This window comes from Aphelocoma coerulescens, chromosome 5 (assembly GCF_041296385.1).
Source record: "Aphelocoma coerulescens isolate FSJ_1873_10779 chromosome 5, UR_Acoe_1.0, whole genome shotgun sequence".
NCBI classification, from domain to species: Eukaryota; Metazoa; Chordata; class Aves; order Passeriformes; family Corvidae; genus Aphelocoma; species Aphelocoma coerulescens.
Window position 1 is genome coordinate 43464915 of NC_091019.1, and position 14174 is coordinate 43479088.

The window sequence follows — 14174 nt, forward strand, 5'->3', positions numbered from 1 at the left end:
AGCCTTAATAGCTTTTAACCTCAGTGATTGTTGGGAAAGAATGGTTCAGTCCTTCAGCTGGTACTTTCCTCTGACACATTTAAGGAGTTAGCACAGCTAAGAAAATTAGAAAACAAAATAGCTCAGCTAGAGCACTTGCCTAGTCATTGCTTAATGAGAACCCCAGGCAAAGACAGAGCAGCTCTCACTACCTATGATAAGATTCTTTAACATTTACAATTCACTACTGCAGTTGCTGTTCAGTCAAGACCTCCCATTTCAAGTTTCAGCACTTAGTCCATTAATGTATCATGTTTAATTCTGTAAACTCCAGGAATAAGCTGATTTTGTTATTGTGATACTGGGACATGCAGTTACTCTGCCCTGAACCAGACAGCATGTAAAAGCATGCTTAACTGGGTGAAAAAACAGTTTGTCTTAGGTCAGTAAAAAGCACAGAGAAGTGATAAAGCTCAGTCCCTGGAAGAATGCAAAAACTCCTGCAGTGTTTTTACTGAATAAAGTTGGCTTTCTCATATAAATAAATAAATCAAACGTGATAGACTCCACACTTATGAACATCACTGTCCAAGACAAACCAGGTAAAACAAAACTTAAGTTTTAGTTGATGTTACTATGCAAAGGAGAGTAAAATGACAAGTCTTTACAACTTGCACATGGTGTGATTCTTGAGCTGTCCTGTGCAGGGCCAAGGGTTGGTCTTGTTGATACCTGTACGTCCCTTCCAACTTGGGATTCTGTGATTCCAGTTTATACTCACTAGTTAGTCCTTCAATTCCATCTGTAACCAGAGTGAGTTTGCTGTGAGGGAGAACACTTAGTCTCTTCTTCAGCCTCATGGCTGGTGGATGCCTGGAAGAGAAGGGATAATGAAGACATGAAAGTAGACTTAAACTTTTTTGGTAGCCACTAAAACCATATTTAATTAACTTTTAACTCTCTGTACCTTAGTGTCCTGGTTTCAGCTGGGATAAAGCTCATTTTCTTTTCAGTAGCTAGTACAGTGCTGTGTTTGGGATTCAGTATGAGAATAATGTTGGTAATACACTGATGTTTTGGTTATTGCTAATTGGCCCTTGCCCTATGTCAAGGATTTTTCAGTGTCTCATGCTCTGCCAGTGAGGAGGTGCACAAGAAGCTGGGAGGGAGCCTGCCTAGGACAGGTAACCAAACTGCCCAGAATGGTGTTCCATACCATAGAACATCATGCTCAGAACATAAACTGGGGGGAGCAGGATGGTGATTGTGGCTCAGGGACAGGCTGGTCATTGGTCAGCAGGTGATGAACAGTTGTACTGTGCATCACTTGTTCTTTGGTTTTATCTCCCTCTCTCCTTCTGATTTTTATTACAATTAATGTTATGTTTGTTTCAGTTATAAAACTGTTCTTAGCTCAACTCATTAACTCCATTTCTTTTTCTTTCCTGATTCTCCTCCCCATCTCCTTTGTGGGGGTTGGGCAGGGAAAGGGAAGTGAGTGGGTGGCCGCAAGGTACTTAGGGTACTTATTTGTGAGCTGAAGTTGAACCATGACAATTAATTGCCTATATCACTGTAGAAAGGGTGACCTTCTAGAGCAATAAACTGGATGCATTCCTACAAGTAAGTTCTGTCTGACAATAAGCATGGCCTCTCAGGCTGAAGATTGCTGCATTGCTGTGGGAGCAGTGGATTACCACTGCTGGCTCTGGCAGGAGTGATTACCCAAAATATGTGACAGGGTTGTAAAGAGCTGAGATCTATATTTTCATGGAGCTGCAAGAACCAGTTCAAGGACTGATGATGCCAAATGCTGCATATGGAGGAGAAAATTTCCTTTGTCAGATGCAATCCAGTGACTTTTGACAAGTGGAAACAAGGGTGTGATATAAAAAGTGTTCTGACACACTCTTACCAGTCACATTCTAGAAAACCACTGTGGTGAGGTAGGAGCTAGTTGGAGCAGAATTTTTGATACTTAACATGCTACGGAGTCAGGGACTGTCCTTAACTATGGAAAATGATGAAAAATGTGTATGCTGGCTCATAATACCATGCTAATAATATAATGAAAACTGAACTGAAAGTGAAAAACAGATTTCTGAAGGTTTGTTTGCTGCTTAACCCAAGTATAACTTTCTTCCTGAGAATGCTGTGGAGTTCTTGCCACAGGGAAGTAACTGGAAGTCAAGGTATAGAAAATGGAACATACTGCCAGCAAATGAAATTTGAAATCTTAAGCAACTGCAGGGTGGAAATAAATGTTTAAAATCATCAAAGACAGAAACATTAAATAAAGAGAGGGTAAAAGCTATGAAACCTCAGAAAATAGCTACTCACTGCTGACCAAAAATGTAAAAAAGCAAACACAGATGCAAGAAAACTGATAATTATCAACTGCACCTCTGAGTGAATCACACTTACGTTGGGGTACAGCACTGCAGAATTATTCACTGTTCCAAAGTCCATTTTCTGCTGTTCTCTTTCATGTAAGCCCTGTTCATCCCTCACATATCATTAGACAGAGGTTGCATCTGACAAACGAGGTTTCTGTCTAAGAAGGTGCTGCATCTTATGCTAATAAGTCTTGATTTGATCCTTGTAGACCACTGGAAAATTTGCCTGACAACTACTGAGGACACTCCTACTTATTTTGACTAATACTTCTTCTTGGAACACCTATGTTTACCTTGATTGATGGTCCCTGGAATATCTTTTCTGAAGTTAGTACAGTCAGATGAGATATTTAATTGGGAAAAAAAAAAGTGTCTTTTTGAATCTCCACTGGTTTATGGCTCATGAGATGTCACCTTATTTGCTGACCTATATGTTATAAGAACCAAATTCAGAGCTATAATTTTTGACAGTGTAAAAACACGTTTTGGTACAGCTGGTTCAGGCAAACTTGGCATCTAGTGAGCATTTTTATTATGGAGACAGCATCACTTGTTATCAATGTAACTGAGAGAAGTGTCAGCCTTTACCTCTTAACCAATGCAATAGTAAAGTTAAATATTTACCATAAGGGTTAATTCGAGTAAAAAACATCTGACTCGTTGTTTTATTTGCCCTTCTACTATTGTAATTCCGTGGGTCTATCAAGTATGTTGACAGTTTTGCAACATTAGGTGGGAGGTAGTTCATGACAACTGTTTTGTACTTCATCAGATAAAACTCAGGTAAAACTCCAGCTTCAGTAAGTGCAGGATGGATCACAGATGGCTTATGAAAGAGCTCAAAAACACATGGTGAGGCTTTGTCCTGTCAGATGATCACCTCTCCTGCAAGCAACATGACATCCACCTAGGAGATAACTGGATGCTTGTATGTGTCACAGCTTACCAACAGATATTCCCCATGTGACGTGCTCCTCGTGCAGTTGCTCTTCCCTAAGATGCCGATGTGACAATGGCACTATGTGATCAGGGAGCAAGTAAACATCTGGTCAGATGAGGTGTCTTCCAGTGCCAGAATAAATCCATATTTTGGTGTAATACAGGGAAGCCCCAAGTCAAGGGAGAGAATGGGCACATATCACCTTTTTATTAACACTACTGATCCTATTTCATACAACCAGTGAGTAAGATCACAGTCTTTGAGAGCCTAAACCAGTGAAGACCCCCCCACTTCCAGCTGCAGTTCACATCTAATCTCCCTTCATTAACCAGTTCAGGCTGGTGTGGGTTGAGTTGGATTCATGAAGTTTAATAGCAGAGAACCTTGCTTTTGACATGCAATTGTGATTTTAGAATCAGTCAGGCAAATGTAATTCATTTGTTCCCACTAAAGCTAACACAGCTGCACAGCAAGACCTGGAAGCATAATTGAGACCATTATCTCTTGTTCTGTCGAATGAAAAAGCAATGCTCTCCAACATAAATTGTGTCTATTCTGCTGTCTTAGAGCCATAACTGTTCCCCGAATACCTACCTCTCTAGCTGGGCACAGCACCTAGTTCTAGAGTGTTGTGGCTACTTTAACTCAGTCAAATAGAAACTGGGCTTCACCACTTCTGTTTACATAAATCTGTGGGCATTTCTAATGAGTTTATGTTCCAGCTGGTCTGTAAACTAAGTCACACAAGGCCAAGCGAGTTGTCATGACATCAGGCTATATTTGATCACTCAGCATACAAGGGGATCAGACAGACTTTAAAAGTCTCGGCACAGAGTCCATTAAAACATCTAATTGGTTATAATGTATTCATTGTTTAATTCCTTTGAAAGGAAGCCTTTATAGCATGTACAAAAAGCCAATTAAAGGATAAAACAAACCCAAAAGTCAAAATTATGATGATGCTGAAATTAATTCTAGTTCAGAAAAACTGCTCAGTGTTTTGAGGACTGTCACAGAGCCATTGTGGGGGGCCATGGAGTTATGCTTGCATGTTCTTTCAACAGCCTGCAAACACCAAGCAAGTGATGTATTTTCTCTAGCAGGAAAATACAGAAAAATTTTAACTTAATCCTTCTTGGTTTTGTCCTTCAGATGAAAATTATGAAGTGGACAGTATTCTGAATTTACAGGAAGCACTGAGTCCATTCTGCATGTAAGAAAGTGTAACAAAGGTAAATGTGAAAAGTTGTGTAGGGGAAGTAAACATTTATTTTTACAGTATCCAGGTAATTTGATTTTATCAACTTTCGTGCATTTGGTCTCAGATTTTATTCCCTCACAGTCTCACATCCCTAGACCCACAAATACCAGGACATGCATGCCCAAGTATTCTGGCCAGGAGCACCAGCACAGAGGACATGACCTACTGAGTCCTTATATGCACCTCTGATGCTCTTTTGAACGGCAATGGTAAAACACTTTGGCAACAGATTGTTTACACTCTTTATGAGTAGCTATGGGACAGTTCTTTGCTTCAGAATCTTGCTTATTTCAGTCTCTATAAATTGCAAAAAAAGCCATATCTCATTATCTGTTCTTCCTTGTCTGTTTGAAACCTGTGTCTGTTTTTCTGGTGGACTAATAAGGTAAGTGTATGTGATTTGGTGTGAGCTGGCTACAGGCGTCCAGTTAACAAGTCTTCCATGCTATGGTCTTATCAGTGCACAGGCTTTCAGATCTGTGCCTCAATTTTGCTTCTGAGAAAGGTTTTCTGGGAGCAGTGTCCTGTGAACAGTGTCACAGTATAGGTGATTCTCTTAAACCTTTTCCTAATGTTTCTTCTGGAGCTCTCACGCACACATAGAACCATAGAATCACAGAATATTAGGGGAAAGAAATGAACCTTAAAGATCATCTAGTCCCAATCCCCGCTTCCATAGGCAGGGACATCTCTTACTAGACCAGGTTGCTCAAGGCCTTGTCCAACCTGGCTTTGAACACTGGCAGGGATGGGGCATCCACAACCTCCCTGGGCAATCTGTTCCAGTGCCTCACCTCCCTCCCAGTAAAGAATTTCTTCCTGATACCTAACCTCTCCTCTTTCAATTTGTCCCCATTGCTCCTTTTCCTATCATTGCAGTTCCTGACAGAGTCCCTCTCCGACTTCCCTGCAGGCCTTCTTCAGATAGTGGAAGGTTGCTACAAGATCTCCATGCAAGCTTCTCTTCTCCAGGCTGAACAGCCCCAACTTTCTCAGCCTGTCTTTATTGGGGAGGTACTCCAGTCCTCTTATCAACTCTATGGCCCCACGACTGCATGTTTGAACTATGAATGGGCATTTGCATTCCATGTTCATTTATACCATTCTTTTATTTCTGTTACAAAACTTTACAAGATGGTCTTACAATTTTTTTGTGCAGGGTTTTTACATTTTACATTTTTACATTTTCATCTCCAGTTCATTACATTTCCAGTTCATTAGCATTTGTAAATGGTGAGTTCTTTTCTTCTCCTTATTTATTTGCTTGCAAAACACATTAGAAAAATATTTTTTCTCACCACTTCTCACTCAGATGCCAGCACTAATGTGTATTCCCCTCTGCTATGACTCAGTCATGATACTGAGAAACAGGAAAAACTCCTTCATGTCTGCAAGTTGTGCCAGCGTGCCAATAGAAATGTTGCCTCCATCTGAACTGTAACCAGCAACTTCAAACAAGCGTTGGTGCCAGATGATCAGATGTCAATTTAGAATTTGAACTAGATATGTCAAAAAGTTGGAATAACAAAATAAAACTATTTAGAAGAGATCTTCAACGTGATTTATTTTGAGATCTGTCTTCCTTCCCCCCTTCTACTACTACCCATTTTACTGTGAGGGTGGTGAGACACTGAAACAGGTCACATAGGGAGGTTGAGTATGTTCCAACCCTGGTGATGTTCAAAGCCAGGTTGGACAAGGACTTGAGCAATCTGTTCTAGTGGGAGGTGTCCATGCCCATGGCTGTGAGGGCTGGTACTAGATTATCTTTAATATCCGTTCCAACCCTGTAATAGTCTATGATTTATGGTTCTATGATTTGCCCTCCCAGGCTGATGAATTAAAAAACACAAACTACAAAACAGGCACTGAAATTTAAGCAACAACAACAAAATGTATAAGTATTCTGTCTACATATTAATGGATACTCTCTAATGGTCACTATGTCATTGCCTTTTGTCTTTTTCATGCAAAGTGTTTATTCAGATAAGAAAACTTATCAAAATGTCTTAGAGTGAAATTCACTACCCCATTTAATACCTGTTTGATGATGAAGTTCCACAGTCAATATGCTAGACAAAGAGCAAAATTCAAGGACACATTTTCATATAGTAATGCTAGAAAACTGGCCATGAAACACTTCTCTTTGAACCTGTACTTCTAATGACAGCCTGATTTTCCAGCCGAGTTTGTGCTGCCTTATGCTACCTGTAGGCAGCTCTGCATTGAGGTTGCAAGAAAAGCTCATTCTTGGCAGTTCACCAAACTCCATAGCTCAGAGAGGAAAGAGCAGCTGAGAAACATCTATAAGGCACCTTTCATTCCTCCCCATGTGGAAACCACCTTATCAATGAAGTACAAAACAAAGAGATGTGGGGATGAGCAAAGGCCAGAGCAGAATGAGCGGTGTTCTGCCCAGCCTGGAGCCACTTCAGTGACTTCAGCCATGCCATCTCCTCACAGGGAATGGTCATGGATGCAGTGAGTCATTTAAGTGTTTTTGTGTCAGTGCAGGACAACCTGCACACAAGACCTTTGTCCTAACTAGCAAGAGTAATAACAGGAAAGACTAGGTCAGTGCTGGATTCACTGCAAACTTACACAAGCATTCCTACATCCCTTAATATATTCTTAGACTGCACCATTCCCTCCATGATTTCTCTCTATTTTTAATGTTAATATGATGTAGCTGAAGACTGAAATCTTTATTTACCCATCCAGCCAACTGGGACATTTCTATTAGATGATGGTTGGAACTGGGATTTGTATATGTCTCAATGAGGGTTAAAAAAATAAAAAACATGCAAGGGTGCATGAAAGTAATGATTTAAGAATCAAAGAAAATGTTAATTGTAGGTATACTATATAACAATTGCACTGCCTAACTATTTTCCCTTTGCCTTCAGAAAACACATAATAAAGCTATATCATTACTAACATGCTGTACTTTCATTGGATCAAACCCTAGTTCTCACCAATTGTGCCTAATAAGGTGCTTGAAATTATAAGAGTAGGACCGTATAAAATGGAACAAAAGCAAAGTTCATGACAATCCACAAGCCAATAATACAAAATGGCATTTTCATGTAAAATTTTAGAAGTCCTTGCCTCTTATATAGTCAAATTTGAGAAGATCAGAACTGGGGTCTCAACACCAATGCAACAGATGCACTTGAAGGGATATGTATCAGCATAAGTGAAATCAAGCTCTATGGCAAAAACAATTGGAACACATTTTTTGAAAATCTAAGCATAGAAATGCCATATTTTATGATCATTTACATGTGCAAAGAGGCATCTGAGCTCAAAGCAAACAGATGCACGTTTGATTGTTCAGCCTGCCTGCAAAATAAAGTTTCCAGATATGAAAAGCTTGTGTGTAGGAAATTATATTTGTTTAATAAATTTTATTCAGAGTTGTGAAGTCTTGTTTTTAAAAAGTGACTCATTTAGATTAGCTCCTGCTTCCTTAAAAATCTTTTAGCAGAATGAATTTCAGCCTCACAAATATGACATATAAAAGGAAGGAGATACTACTGAACAGAGAAACTCTTTATATCAAGATGCCAAAAATGAATACTGAAATTCTTGTTGCAGTAAAATCAGTGGTGTTTCCCCCACTGGCTTCTATCCTGATAGAATATAATTTTTAGATCTTCTTTTTCAAATCAGAATATCTGAAAGAATGCTTAGAATGTTCTCCTGGAAGAATCTGTACTATGCCACTCTCAACTGGGTTGCTAAGAAGCAGCTCAATTTTTGCTTTTTTCAGATGGCTGATTAAAGCATTTGTACCTGAAGGGGAGACTGATGACTGTGGTCTGAAGAGAAGTGGGATATTTTTTTTCACAGGCAGCAAGTTCTGCACCGTATGTTTTAAAAGACCAATATGTACATTTCCCTGCAAAGTGACATGCACAGCTTTGCACAAGGAGCTAAAGAATATAAAATGACTCTTTTCTTTATGTTTGTTATTCTGATTTCCACCTTCTAACAATCTTTTTCATTCCTACAGTGTGAGCAAACCATCATTTACAGGTGACCTCTAACAAACTAAACATAATACACTGCCAATTTTCAGATACTTGAAACCATTAAAAATATACTCACAGGAGCTTATTTCTGAAGAATTTGTAGCTATATCCACACAAGATTTTAGTAGTGACATCACCTTTTACATGCCTGACTGCCTAGTACAATCTATAGAATAATGGGCAATGAGGATCCCTATACAGTATTCAAAGTACCTGAAGAAAGGGATCAGCAAAGCCAGTGTCATGGGGGTGGGGGGGTGACAACTGATAGGAAACACTGAAGAAACAAATAGCTTATCTTTTCACACCATTTTCAGAGATATAAGTTCCTCAGGCAGCGAAAAGGCACTCTTTCTGATATTAAACAGTTATGTTAATTATGTTTTACTTCTTCCAGTTACTTATTATTGCTAGCAAGGTGTTCATCACTGTCCCTATAGACTGCCTGGGAGCAAATGACACACTCGTCTCCTTTGAGAAATCAGACAGCTTCATTTAGATCATCTTCACTGACTTCACAATCATATTCCTGACTGCATGAAGCAAACACAGCAGTCTTCACACACCTGCTTCTAGTGGCAGAGCTGTAAAGACAAGTTTATCCCCTGGAGAGGGAGTACTGGGGTGCTCCTACCTCCATTAGCAGAGCTATTGAAGGAGCTGTTGATTGTACAGTCATTCGTCAAATATTATGTCCACTCAGGAAATTATCTATTGCTTCCAATCACATTCTGTCTCAGAATTTGTTGCATCACACTCCCCTTCAGATGTGGGTTTGGGATTCTGTATAGGCAGACCCAGCACGGCTCTCCGTACCTGCTGTGCAGAAGTGCCACTAAACATACGAGGTGATGATTGCCTGAAAATTAAGAGAGTCATCAAATCAGCAATTTTGGCATTCTCTTCAGATAAGCCTTCGTAATTGGATTTCTCCCAAAAGGGATGGTTAGACAGTATGTGGAACCCTGAGTTAATGGACAAGTCCTTGGTGTCTGTTGAACATTTTTGCACATAGCTTGAGAGGAAGAAATCACATGTATCTTAAGGTTTCCTGCAGGTTTTTAAAATACTGGATGATCTTAATTGTATTATTTGTGATGCATGTTCTGATCAGAGTGAATTCTTTCATAAAATGCTCTTAAGACTTTTAGGAGGATATGTTGTTGGCATAGAGTGCAAGCTGTTGTTTACCAAAAAACCCCAGAAGGATATTTGTGTGGGATAGAATGAAATGCTCTTTGTCTCAGCCTACTATTTCAGGTCTCTGTTTCCTTCAGAAGCAGGTGTGAGATGAAAGAATCTTTTCTTCATTTTGGAAAGCAAAAGAACAAAGTTATAGCGTACCATTTACCTAAATGTTGTGACTAATGTTATTTACAAATTTATATTGTGCCAATATCACAATTTTTTATCATGAAGATAATGGTTCCGAGACAGTCTTTTAGTCATGAATAATTTTATATTTGGCTGACTCATTTTGTCTGGCAATTAAACAAGATATGTATATGTTTTGATCTTTAAAGATGAACACTGGGTATTATGCCAAGAAGTAATTGAATTATTTTGCATATATTATGTTTTTGTAATTCAGATGTGTTTAGCTAAATAGACTTAGTCTTGTTCTCTAGTGGACTTAATTTTGGTTGTTTTTTAATGATTCTTCTATCTCCTTGATAGTGTGAGGTGTCTCTTTTTAGGAGGCTAAGCACAGAGATAAAAACATCATATTCTGGTTCTTAGGAAATAATCACCTATTGGATTGAAAAACATGTAGCTGACCTTCTTTTTGAAGGTTGTTTCTAACATTCTTAATCACTTGTCACTACTGCTACTAAAGCTTCAACCAGCATCTGTCAATGCACTTACAGTCAGGTCATCTGTTGCAGTAACTTGGCATAGTGTATCAGACCAATAAATATGTTTTCACCAGCAGATCTGCATCATACCTTGCAGTTTTATCATACTAAATTTTTGCTGCAGCTCACGCATTATTTCTATTGAAGTCAACTACTTAACACTCAAGTTTTATGTTCTAAACATCCTTCATCTGGATCCATTTTCTAAGCTTTCAGGTGTATTGTGTAGCTGTAGCATCTCTTGATCGTTTCCTCTTTTTAGAGGTATGTTATAACATCCCACAGTGCAGCTCAGTCGAAATCATGATTCATGTGTCCATATTTTGTATAAAAGCAAACACCGTATTAGAGTGATCTTTTTCATATTCGTTTTCATTTTTTTCCCAAACCTTTCTTCCCTTTACACTTACCCACTCGTTAATGGGCACTAATGCATAAAAACACACATGGTATTTATGGTCTCATGGTGAAATCCTGCTAGACCTTACTGGCTTCTGGAAGAGCCTGACCCTGAGCAAACACCAAGTCAGAACCTCAAAAAGGTAAGCAAATGGTTTAGACCCTCCAGATACTTTACACATAGAAAAAAAAAGTGAAAGTGTGTTCTTAGGGAAATTGGGAAGAAACCCAAAGTATTTAGGCACCTTAAATGAAATGAAGACTGCTGAAAGTCCAGTGAAAACTTAAAATCCACAGTTCTCAAGGGGTTTATTTTTATTTATTTATTTATTTTTTTAAACTGAAGGTAATTCATCTGCTGAAAGTTCAGTCTCCTGGAATTAAAAACAAAGCTCAAAAGCCAAAACAAAACCCAAGACAGAATCCAAAACAAAGGTTGCCTGATCTGTATGGCTAAGTACCCGTCTACTATCTGAGCAAATATAAAGTACACAATAATTATGTCTGGACATCTATCTAGGAGGAAACGTACAGACAGCAAAATTCTCTAATCTAGGAAGCCCAGGTAGAGTCACAGCTGGAAAATGAAGTTGCAAAAATTGAGGTAAAAATAAGGTGCACATTCTAACAACAGAGAAAATTAGTCTTTGGACTACCTTACAAATCTTGTGTAACCCTTACTTGATACTTTAAAATCATTATAGATTTCTCTGGAAGATACATCCATCAAAAAAAAAAAAAAAAGGGAAGACATATGGCATGAAGGACAGAGTCATCAGAGGCCATCAGTGGCGATGGTCCATGTGTGACTTTTCATCACAGGCTGTCCTGAAATTGCCAAATGTGAGAAACAGAATATTCTGTGTGAAGTATTTTCCAGTACATGCTCTTTTCCCCTTCTATATTTTATTGGTTACTTTAAGAGATGTGTGTTAACCTATCTAATAGTAGTTATGTTCTTTAAGAGATGAAATACAAGAAATTAAGAGAAGAAAAAGGAAATTCTATTGCATGTTTGATAGATTCACTCCACTAATTGCTGTAACAATTACATCTGGGCTTCAAATGTCTGAAGAAAACTTCCTTGTGTTGAATGAAAATTGCAACACTCCTGAGACTCAGAAAATTCATTCATTAGCCCACTTTTGAAATAGGCCCTGATATAAATTAGATGGTCTGTCTATAACTGTAAAGTGATAGGACAAGAGGTGGTGAGTGATAATTGCAACTCAGAAGAAAGGTGATTTTAAAAGGCTATCTCTTAAGAATATTCACCTGGTTTTAGTGCACAGTCTGAGAACACACTAGGAATTAAAGTCAATGCAGAAGGGTGACAATGACTTCCCAACAAATCAAAGCACAATCAGCTAGTCCATCAAGTAAGCAAGATTTGGGAAGGAATTACAGTAACACCATTCTTGAGTTAACAGTCTTTGGCAGACAGGCATGTGCAAATTACAATGGTGTGTTGACTCAGGACATATTTCCCCACAGAAGACATGAGTGCCAAGGAGAACACAAAATAGCACTAAGTCACTGAGGTCAAATGTATTCTAAAGATTGATACAGAATCATTACCTTCCTTTTCCACTAACCAAAACAAATAGGATCTGTGGTCATAGCAAATTAGTGCAGGCACATGAAAAAAGGAACTAGGTATTCAGTTCTTTTGTTGAGACGAGACTGTCAACAACTGCACATGAATGTCAGGCATATTCTAATAGCTATTTATTCTATCTGCATTATCTGTAGTGTAATTACCAAACTAAAAGTGTCCCAACAGCAATTTGTAGTTCCTGTCCAATATGTTGGAACAAATGTGTTTAGTATGAGGTTCAGAAAGATTAAGTTTCAACTGTGAGAAATAAAGCAAGAAAGCCATGTGTAAAAATTCAGAATGAAAAATCACTATCCTCAAAATAGTGTGCTGGATTTAGCACAAGTGGCCAACCTGCACATTTTAAGAGCAACAATACATACCACGCAAATTGGTTTATCAATTAATATGAACTGCGGATGGCAAAAAAGATAATACGAATACATTCCTTTCAAAAGAACTTAGGGAAAGATTGGAAGGTGAATGTGTAACCAGCTCTCACCTCCAGTTTTGAAATCCTTAAATGCCTTTCTGCTGCAGGGAAGGTTAGGCTCAAACAGAGACAGATGCTGCAACAAAGAGGCAGCAGTGAGGCTGCACAGCAGGACCCTGCTTGGATACTAAGGCTAGGAACATCCATGGCCAAGCCCAAGCAGGCAGATTGTCGTGTCCTGCTATAAGCACTATAGAAATAATAGGTGAAAGCAAGATCACCAAATAGAAATTATCTTGCTGCATTTTGACTTCCGCTTTCCCCTTTGCCAGGAGGCCCCTTTCCATTATTTTGTTTGTAGGAATGGTTGTAATCACCTTATCGGGAAGACTCCTTCTATTTATGGTTACAACTGCATCAATTAATGCACTGTTGTCTGAGACTTGTCTGAAATGCCTTCCTTCCCTGTTACTGCAGAGGAAGTCTGGAAGAAGGTGTTACAGAGCTTAACTATTCTTTCTTTTACTTCAACTTCTGCCTGGCCATCTGTGAATAAAGCACTGACTGGACTACATGCTTAACTAACTCTTCCACCCTTCCTCTCTTCCACTGAGCTCCACCTTTTACAGGTTAAAGTGGATGGGCACCCATCTGGGCCATGGAAAGATGAATATCTTGCTCTCCATTAATGCCCCAACCACTGAGGTTGTTTCAGTCAGAGCATGTTTCCAATCTATCTGTAACATTATGGAATAGTTTTCATTTAAAGACAAAGTTGACCATTACTGTTTGAAAAATATTACTTCATGCTGTCAAATGGATCTCACTAATGCTATAAAATGAAGTAAATAAATAAACGGAATCAATAAACTAAGGAAATGCTTATTTTATAAACTTTGCATTTACAGAACCCCTTTTCATTTACAATGATCCCCCTGGATCGCTGATGAACTTTTCACAGCCTTTGAAAATCATCAATTAATGCATGGTACATCAGTATGAGAGGAAAAAATGGCCAGAATGCCTGCGGCCATTGTGGGTACAGAATTTTATGTGACTTTTTCACAGTGATAAAGAATTCTGACAGATGGAGAAAGAAAACAGTTGAAAACCATGGCATTTCCTCAGAAGTGTGCACATGCACATTCGCACACACACACACACATTGCTCTTTTATCTTTTCTGGCTTGCTGTGGATTTTGTGCTGCTCCAAACTTCTGAGGAAATACTTCTAAGGGATTTGCACTCTTTTGTTCTTTCTCTTTCTTTACTGATGTCA

At 38.8% G+C, this 14174-nt stretch overlaps 1 protein-coding gene across 3 annotated transcripts in view; it reads left to right on the forward strand.

Moving 5' to 3' along the window:
* The window catches only part of SSTR1 (somatostatin receptor 1), a 46598-nt gene that overhangs the window by 4441 nt on the left and 27983 nt on the right, over nucleotides 1-14174 (forward strand). For all 3 annotated transcript variants that reach the window (XR_011151417.1, XM_069017841.1, XM_069017842.1), the window contains exon 2: nucleotides 4468-4547. The gene's annotated coding sequence lies outside the window, so the exon portion shown is untranslated. The remainder of the gene's footprint in view (nucleotides 1-4467; nucleotides 4548-14174) is intronic.